Below are 9096 nucleotides of genomic sequence, written 5' to 3' on the forward strand. Positions count from 1 at the left end.
ATCAAGCATAATATATTTTATAATGTTTTTTTCTATTAAAAAAACAACACTTTCAAACTAAACATTACAATATTGTTTTAATAGTGTGAATGCTAATAAACCATTCACAATGTCTAGGATCGAAGATACATACATGTAAAATTGTGGAGTAAGTGAATCTTTGAATAATGATTATAACTTCAATTTTTGTTATAAAAACTCTTGAATGAGCCTATCGTGCACAGAGTTTGTCTGTCCAATCGATTTACTTGACTATCATAATTTAAATAGTATTATCTTAATTCGAATATTTACTAAATACACAGTCGAAAAACAACTTCTATATCTTAGGAATTTAATCGTCAATATATATATATATATATGTGTGTGTGTGTGTGTGTGGTCACAAGATAGATCAAAAATAACAATTGTCCTATTGAAGAATTCTATTGGACTTAGAATTAGAGGCTACTTTTCAAGTATAAGAGGTTGATATGTCAAATGTGGTGGCTTTGATTTTGATGCCGATAATATTGTCTTGGTACGATATATGATGGTGGAATCAAGTTAAACCATGTTGGGGTTTTAATAAATAGAAACATATTTGGGTCCTTTTCATTGGACCAGAGATAAAAATTATTATAAATCTGGGAGCCAAATCTTGACCAAGACCAAGATTCCACACACACATACACACACGAGAGGGCTTTCTTTTGCTTTCGTAACCCCACTCGGGAATATTAATTATACTGAGAACAAGAACGAAACGGTATCACGGATTTTTATACGTGAGACAGATCAACTCTACCGATATTCACAATAAAAAGTAATACTTTTAATATAAAAATAATATTTTTTCATGGATAATCCATCTCACAAAATACGACCCGTGAGACCGTTTCACATAAGTTTTTGCCTAAATTTATTCGACGGCACGATTCAAATTATGTAATATTTTATTAATATATATATATATATATATTTAATAAACATAAAAAATTATAATCTGATCTTTTTTTAAAAAATTATAACAATTATGTGAGAATGAAAAATTAGAACTTACAACATATGACTAGCTCAAGAGAGTTGAATGTCAAAAATATGATGATGTCACAAGATCACGATGAAACTGAAATTGGTGGAGGGTTCAACCTATTTGGAATCATGATCGTATATGTATCCTAGAGTTCTTAATTACACACGCAATATGTTCAATTATATTAAATTTTAAACATAAAATAATATTTATGTGAAATATTTAGAGATTTTTTTTTACAATAATATTCTATGTTAGTGGTGATATTATCATTTAAAATTCAAAAATACAGATTAAATTAATAGAAAGTTTTATTGAGATAGCTTAGTTATAGAAACAGCGTAAATTTACTAAAATATAATTTTTATCGTATTTTTATTAAATAAATATTTTTAAAATCTTATAGAGGTATTAAAAATAAGATAATTCAAATATCTAGCTCACTAGCTGCATATAAGCTCCATAGTTTGCTTGGAACGAAAATTTTTAAGATAACACGATAATTTCTTTTGAAATATGGAGTTACGATAGATACTAAACATCAAGAATCCGGTGATATTGAGGCTAAAGAAATCTTGTTATTTGGTGATGATAGATTCTAATGGTTCGTCGAAAATATCGTTGCCGTAGGTAACTGTCGTGATTTAAGCAACGAAGATCGGCTTGTGCACCTCTTTTATGTTGTTTCCTTCCGGAAGAATTTCCGCTCAAATGGCCGAGAAACTCGGGGAGGCGTGAAGGACTTAGGGTGCTTGATTTACATTGATACACATAGGTTAAGTGGGCTTTCAAAGAACTGTGTAACAAAACTTGAGGTTCTATATATGCTCAGTGCTGAATTTTTAGAAAAAAAAATTTTTTTGTTGGTATCAGAAGCGATATCTTCATATAATAATATGAAAATAAAGTATAAAATCAGACAATGAGCCCGTTTGGTATCAAAAGTTTTTTGATTAAAAAAGTGCTTTTTTAAGTTGGCTTTTAAAAGTGTTTTTTAAGTAAAAGTTGTGTTAATATTGTGTTTGGAATGAATAGATAAAAAGCACTTTTTAAATTAATAAATGTGTTTGGATACATATCATTAAAGTGGTTTTTTAACTCATTAATTTATATATATATATTTTATAACGGAGTTTTAAACAAGTGTGATGTATAAATAATTAAATCCATACCAAAACAATAAAATATTTAAATCTTAAAAACCATAAAAACAATTGTTAATAACAATGGTTAATGTTTACATTCTACTTTAATTTATTTAAATAAAAACTAATAGTTCAATGTCGACCTTGTATTGGCAGTGAATTTCTTATGTCATCTCTCAATTCTTTCATTTCCGTAATATTTTCTTGTGTTGGCTCTTGCCATCTCGTACCTCTGTCATGGACATAAGCATTTTCACCATCTTGCTCGATTTCTTGTAAATCATCAATATTTTCGAGTTGTTCAAGAATATCTCCAGCCGCATCGTATCGCTTTATGAAATTGTGTAAAGCAAAACATGCCACTATAATTTTAAATTGAGTATCTAGACAAAATGTGGGCATATTTTGTAATACCTTCCATCGTGCTTTGCACACTCCAAATGTTCTTTCAATAACCGTCCTTAAACTGGAATAATGATAATTAAATACTTCATTTTTTTATCTGAACTTTGGAGCCAATCGAAATTGAGGTAAATGATATCTAGTATCTTTATACGGTCCCATAAAGCCTTTGAAAGTAGGATAACCTGCATCAACTAAATAATATTTACCTGCAAAAAATAAGAGTTAAAGTGTAAATATTTATCTAACAATTATTTAAAAAAACATATAAGATATATTAATATCAAACCTTCAGGTGAGAGTAAAAAATGCAATCTCTCTCTGCGCATAGCCTCTTTAAAAATTTTAGAATCATGAGCAGAACCTTCCCAACCAGCCCATACAAAAGTAAAGCACATGTCGAAGTCGCATACAGCCATAACATTTGTTGAAGTATACCCTTTTCTTCCAATGAAATCTATTTGCTTGCTAGGCGGAACACGAATGCATATATGTGTGCCATCAATAGCCCCTATACAATCTTTAAGATAAGGCCAATATCTTTTGTCATTCTTAATATATTCAGGGACATCTGTAAAATTAAGATCGATATGTTTGATGATATCTCTCGACAACTTCCATATGGACTCTAAAACGCTGTGAAACTGTCTTGAAACAGTTTCCCCCGAGTGTTGAAAACGCTCTTGAACATTTCTAACTGAAGCAGGTTGACCCATCATGTACAAAAATAATCCCACCTTTTCATAGATATCAACTCCCTTTGTTGGCTGTAAGCTATATTTTTGGAGTAGATCGTCACATAGTTTATAAAAAACATGTTTCCTCATTCTAAACATTTCAAAGCATCGTGTCTCATTACCATTCAATATCTCTGCCACCCATTGAGACCCTGATAACCACGATGTCCTACATTTTTCTTTAACAATATATTTCAAAACATAATTCGTAACACCACACAAGGATAACAAAACCATTATTTTCTTAGAGACATGTGTATTCTAATAGAATCAACGGAAATGTCGGAATAACTTGATGCATCAGAGTTATCTGATATAGTGGAGCATGAACTCGCAGACATCTTGTGAAAATATATGAATAAAGATAAATATATATAAAAAACAATAAACATTGAAAGTTTTAGATTATTGCATTAAAAATGTAAACATTCTACTTAGTAAAGTTGACTCATCAATCAATAAAAGAAAAAAACAAGTGCATTATTCAAGTATTTTTCCTAAAAACATAACTCATGTTAATAATGCTTCAAATCATCTTTAGTGAATGTCTTTGCCCAACCAAGCTGCAGTTCCGAGTCCTTCAATCCGATAAATGTTTGTTTATTATGCTTTTTACCCAAAACTCTGGTAACTATGAAGAATTGCTCACTGTCAACCACCATACCAGGCAAACTATGAAGAACCTCCAGACAATTTTCAATGCTACATGGATCATCTTTTGGTGTTTCGTGTATAGACTTTTGAGTCTCAAATTCTTGAAGGACACGATCAAGTTGATCGGCTAACCTAGTGGCAATGGGACCTCTTTTTTCCCCACTCTCCCTTCTTTTTCTCTTCCTTAGCTGCATAGAGTTGTCAGCTCCCATTGTTGAGTTTTCCATAAATTCTTGGTTTTCAACATTAATATAAACATCACTTTGAAACTCTCCATCTAACTGAACATCCCAATCATTTGTATCATCGTTGAAATTATTATGAATTGGTTGATCCTCTGATGGTGCTATTGCAGCATAGCCAGTTGCTATGGAACCTTTAAATATATTTTCCAATAAATCTAAATTCTTGGGTCCCCTCAATCTAAACTTTGTATACTCAGGATTTTCCTGTAATTTGCAACGTAACAAAAAATAAATAAAAATAATTGATTAAAAATTTAAAATGTAGTATATAAATTATGTACCTTAATCTTATCCTCTCACCAACTATTATCAGCTTGCACGGTCATCTTGTTATGATCTCAACCAAGGCCAGTCTCATTATTTCCAATAAGTCGTGTCCACAGTGCAAAATATTTTCTCATAGAATCCCATTTATTTTTGAATTATTTTTTATTCAAAGAAAGTCTCGTTCTCTCATGAAATTTTGAAACTAAATTTGTGTACCCCGTTTTGTTTAAATGTTTGGTAGGCTTATTGCCGGATTCAATTTCTTCCTCACAAATTTTTAAAAATATTTCGGTATTCTGATCAGTCCAATCCGCCTTATTATTCCCATCAGCAACAAATCCATGTTCAACAGTCTCAATCATATATCTAGGTAATTGACTTGGATTTGATAATACTCGTTTAGGAGCTAACTTCGAATACATTCTATATTCAAAAAATAAAACATAAAAAAACAATAGATTATCTAATTCACAATATTATAAATGAAAAAAGTAATACAAACAAGGATTAAATAATATTACAGTAATATTATGGTATATAACATATTTTAATTAATATAATATTATATACGTAATACATAAGAATTGATGAATATTATATACAGAGTTGCAAAAAAATGGAATAAGCAAATACTTTCCCCTTCCTGACTTCCTGGATTTATCGGATCATTGACCGAATTGTAACATAATTATCTAGTTCACAATACGTAATACAGACGTAAATGAATAGGGAGTGTAGATTCTGCAGCAAAAAGAAAGCAGAAAAAAATGAACGAACAAAAACCTCGACGGAAAAAAAAATTGTACCTTGTAGAAGAATGGAGAAAAGATTGAGAGGAGGCTACTGGTAGATGTTTTTTTTAACGTTATTAAAAAATTTAGTGAAAAAAGCTTTAAAATAGGACTTTTAAAAAAGCTCTAATTTCAACTTAAATAAGTGCTTTTTGAAATAAGTGCTTTTTTAAGCACTAGAAGCTCACCCAAACAAGTTAAAAATTAAAAAAACACTTTTTTTTAAAACAAAAACACTTTTTTAATTGTAACTTCTTATACCAAATGGGCTCAATTAGATTTACGAAGCTTCAATTCACACACTTTATTCTCTACAACTCCAATCGCTACAACTCCAATACAATCAAAACTACCACATCAACATATTTACAATAATTCCGAAAAGGCTGTCGAGGATTCCAAAAGTATCCTAGATGCTATACCTCGATAATCCGGGAACAAATAGCTTCAGAAATCCCCTTTGCATGCGCCCTCTGCTCACCTGCAATCATAGTGAGATCAGTGATTGTGGGCTTGGAATTAAATGTAAGCTCTGATAGAACGATCTCATAAAACCGTACAATTTCATCCATACTTAAAGGTGAAACTGCTTCTTCACCGAGACCACCAAAAAACCCAAGTTCTTCCTCCCTCTCCCTCACCATTTCCCTAAATCGATCAAGAATTATCTGCGGCGAGGGTCTCATGCCAACGACATCATTTCGATTTGGTGGTATCTTGTTAAAACTTCCGTTGCTGATAGGCATAGGATTCTGAAATCTTGAAAGATTGTCCATCGATGGATAAGACGCTAAGAGAAGAAAATCGAGTAACATGGAAATGGGGTTTTGGTCCTCGCGGAAATTAAAATTAGGGTTTCGAATCAGCGTTCGAATATAAACAACAAAAACACAGGAAACGATAATTTAAAAAACCGCCAATAACAAATTGGACAGACAACCGGAAATTCCACCACCAGAAAGTCCGCAACTTTTTTATGTGGTGAGCGTTAGGGCGTGGCATCGTCGAATATGAGACAAGTACCGTAAGGGCTGAAAAGGAAAAGAAGACCGAAGGATGACGAAAGGGGGGTGCGAATGTGGTGGCTAGCGGGGAGGCGTGAAGGACTTAGGGTGCTTGATTTCCATTGATACACATATGTTAAGTGGGCTTTCAAAGAACTGTGTAACAAACTTGAGGTGCTATATATACTCAGTGCTGAATTTTTAGAAACAAAATTTTTTTTGTTGGTATCAGAAGCCATATCTTGATATAATAAACTGAAAATAAAGTATAAAATCAGACACTGAGATTTACGAAGCTTCAATTCACACTCGATGTTTTTCCAAAGAGAACACACACTCTCTTAATACAAGAGAACAGACACCTCACAAATTACTTGCTGCTTATGTTTCTGATAGGCTACTTGAGGATCTACACTACTCAAACTTGTCAATGTTCACTGACTTGGTTAGAACATCAGCTGCGTTATCATTTGTATGAATCTTTTGCATATCCACATTTCATTCCTCTAATATTTCTTGGAAAAAGTGAATCTGGACTCCAATGTGTTTAATTCGGGAATGAAATGCTGGATTCCTTGCAATATGTAAAGCTCTTTGACTGTTACAAAACAAAGAAACATTCTCTTGTTTGTGTTCAATCTCCTCCAATAACCTTTTCACTTCATATTGCCTTCTTATAAGCTTGAGTATTTGTCATATATTCTACTTCTGTTGTAGATAACGTCACAAGTGTTTGCAGTTTTGAAACTCAGCTTGTTGTTCTTTCTGCAAGTGTAAACACATAACCAGAAGTAGATTTTCTCTTATCAAGATCACATGCATAATCTGAATCGACATAGCAACTGAGTATAAAATCTAATCCTTCATCACATAATGCAATATTAGATGTGCTCTTAATGTATCTAAGGATCCTCTTAACAGTGTTCCAATGTTCTCGTCCATGATTCGTTATATATCGGCTAACTGCTCCCAATGCTTGAGCAATGTCCGGTCTTGTACAGATTGTTCCAATGTTCTCGTCCATGATTAGTTATATATCGACTAACTGCTCCCAATTCTTGAGCAATGTCCGGTCTTGTACAGATCATATCGAACATTCAACTTCTCAATGTTGATGTATATAGTACTCGAGACATCTTCATCTTCTCTGCTTCACTGCTAGGAAACATATCAGAGGATAACTTGAAGGTAACAGGAAGATGAGTCGAAATTGGCTTATTATCTTGCATGTTGAAGCGTTGCGAGACTTTCTTTAAATAATTTTTCAGGGAAGCCAAATATTTTTGTTACTTCTATATCGGTGAACTTGCATAATTAAAATCTTGTTTGTTGTCCGCAAGTCCTTTATATATCAAATTCTCTATCCAATTGTGCCTTCAATTCTTGGACATGATCTTTGTTGGAACATGCTACTAACATATCGTCTATATACAACAACAAAATGATATAATTATCATCATACCTCTTAAAATATGTATAAGGGTCTGCACTAAGTCTGTTGTATTCAAGGCTCGTGATATAGGAATCAAATCTGTTGTATCAAAACCTCGGTGCCTGTTTGAGACCGCAAGAGATTTGTTCAACCTGCAAACCAAGTTATCTTTGCCTTTTTCCACAAAACCTTCTGGCTGGAGCATATAGATTTCTTCTTCAAGATTTCCATTATCCGAAGAGTATAAAGTCTTCTTTTTAAGAAATCTTATTGTGTAGTGACTTGATTTAGTACATCTTTGTCAGAGTATCCCAGATAATTTTTGTCGTCTTTATCTCAAAGATACCTGACAGTACTTCGTCTACTATAGCCAAGTGTAAATTGACAGTAACATTATCATTCATCTAATTCCACTTCCATCGTTCGTTATTTCCCTCGGTCTATCTCCAATGGCTGCCAAGCAATTCTCATTTCTTAAAACTACTTGTACATTTATTTTTCACAGTATAAAATTTCTCTCATTGAACTCTGTTATCCTGTACATGTCCGTCTTTTTGTCCACAACAATTTAGTAGATCTCATCTTAATAAAAAATATTTTCTGATATGGAAGATCAGTCTAGGCTGCAACCATATAACATACTCAAAATTTTAAGAAAATTTAAACTGAGGCTCTGATATCACTTGTTGGTCCTAGGTGTGGCATCTTGAGATAATAATATGAAAATAAAGTATATAACCTAGATACCGATATTTACGTGGAAATCTCCTAAAAATTATTATAGGTAAAAACAACGGGCAAGATGAAAAGAATTTCACTATAATATTTTATGATGTACAATCACTCACTGTGTTTTCAAAGAGAACCCACACTCTTTTAATATAAGAGAACAAAAAACTCACAAATATCATAGAATTAAGCTCTCAAATGCTATAAAATGATAGAAGATCAGTTGAGAACGAGATAATATGGGATGAGGGAAGGGGAGCTCTATCCTCAACACGTTTCATTCGTCTGCTTCCAACCTCCATAAATGCTCAACGTGTTGTCACCAACCACCATAAATACTAGTCTACGACCATTCACATTATTTTGCCGATATTTTTTTGGATAGTGTCAAATCTATAAAATACGATAAATTTAAAGCACTCGGAAAAAATTATTGAATATTTATGTGTACTTAACTAATCAAAACTAAAAATATTTGACCATTTCATTAATGTTTTATTTATATACTTTAAATTTTTTCCCTCAGTTTTAATAGTCCACTACATAACAATTTCAGCATATTTATTTAAAATAAAGATTAATGTACTAATTCAAAAGCCGTATAAAGCCTTGATAACTTGAATATCATCTTTATATATACTTTTTCTTTGACCTAGAGCAAGTTCAGGAAACATA

The sequence above is a fragment of the Primulina tabacum genome, chromosome 3 (assembly GCF_025594145.1).
Source record: "Primulina tabacum isolate GXHZ01 chromosome 3, ASM2559414v2, whole genome shotgun sequence".
In the NCBI taxonomy this organism is placed as follows: Eukaryota; Viridiplantae; Streptophyta; class Magnoliopsida; order Lamiales; family Gesneriaceae; genus Primulina; species Primulina tabacum.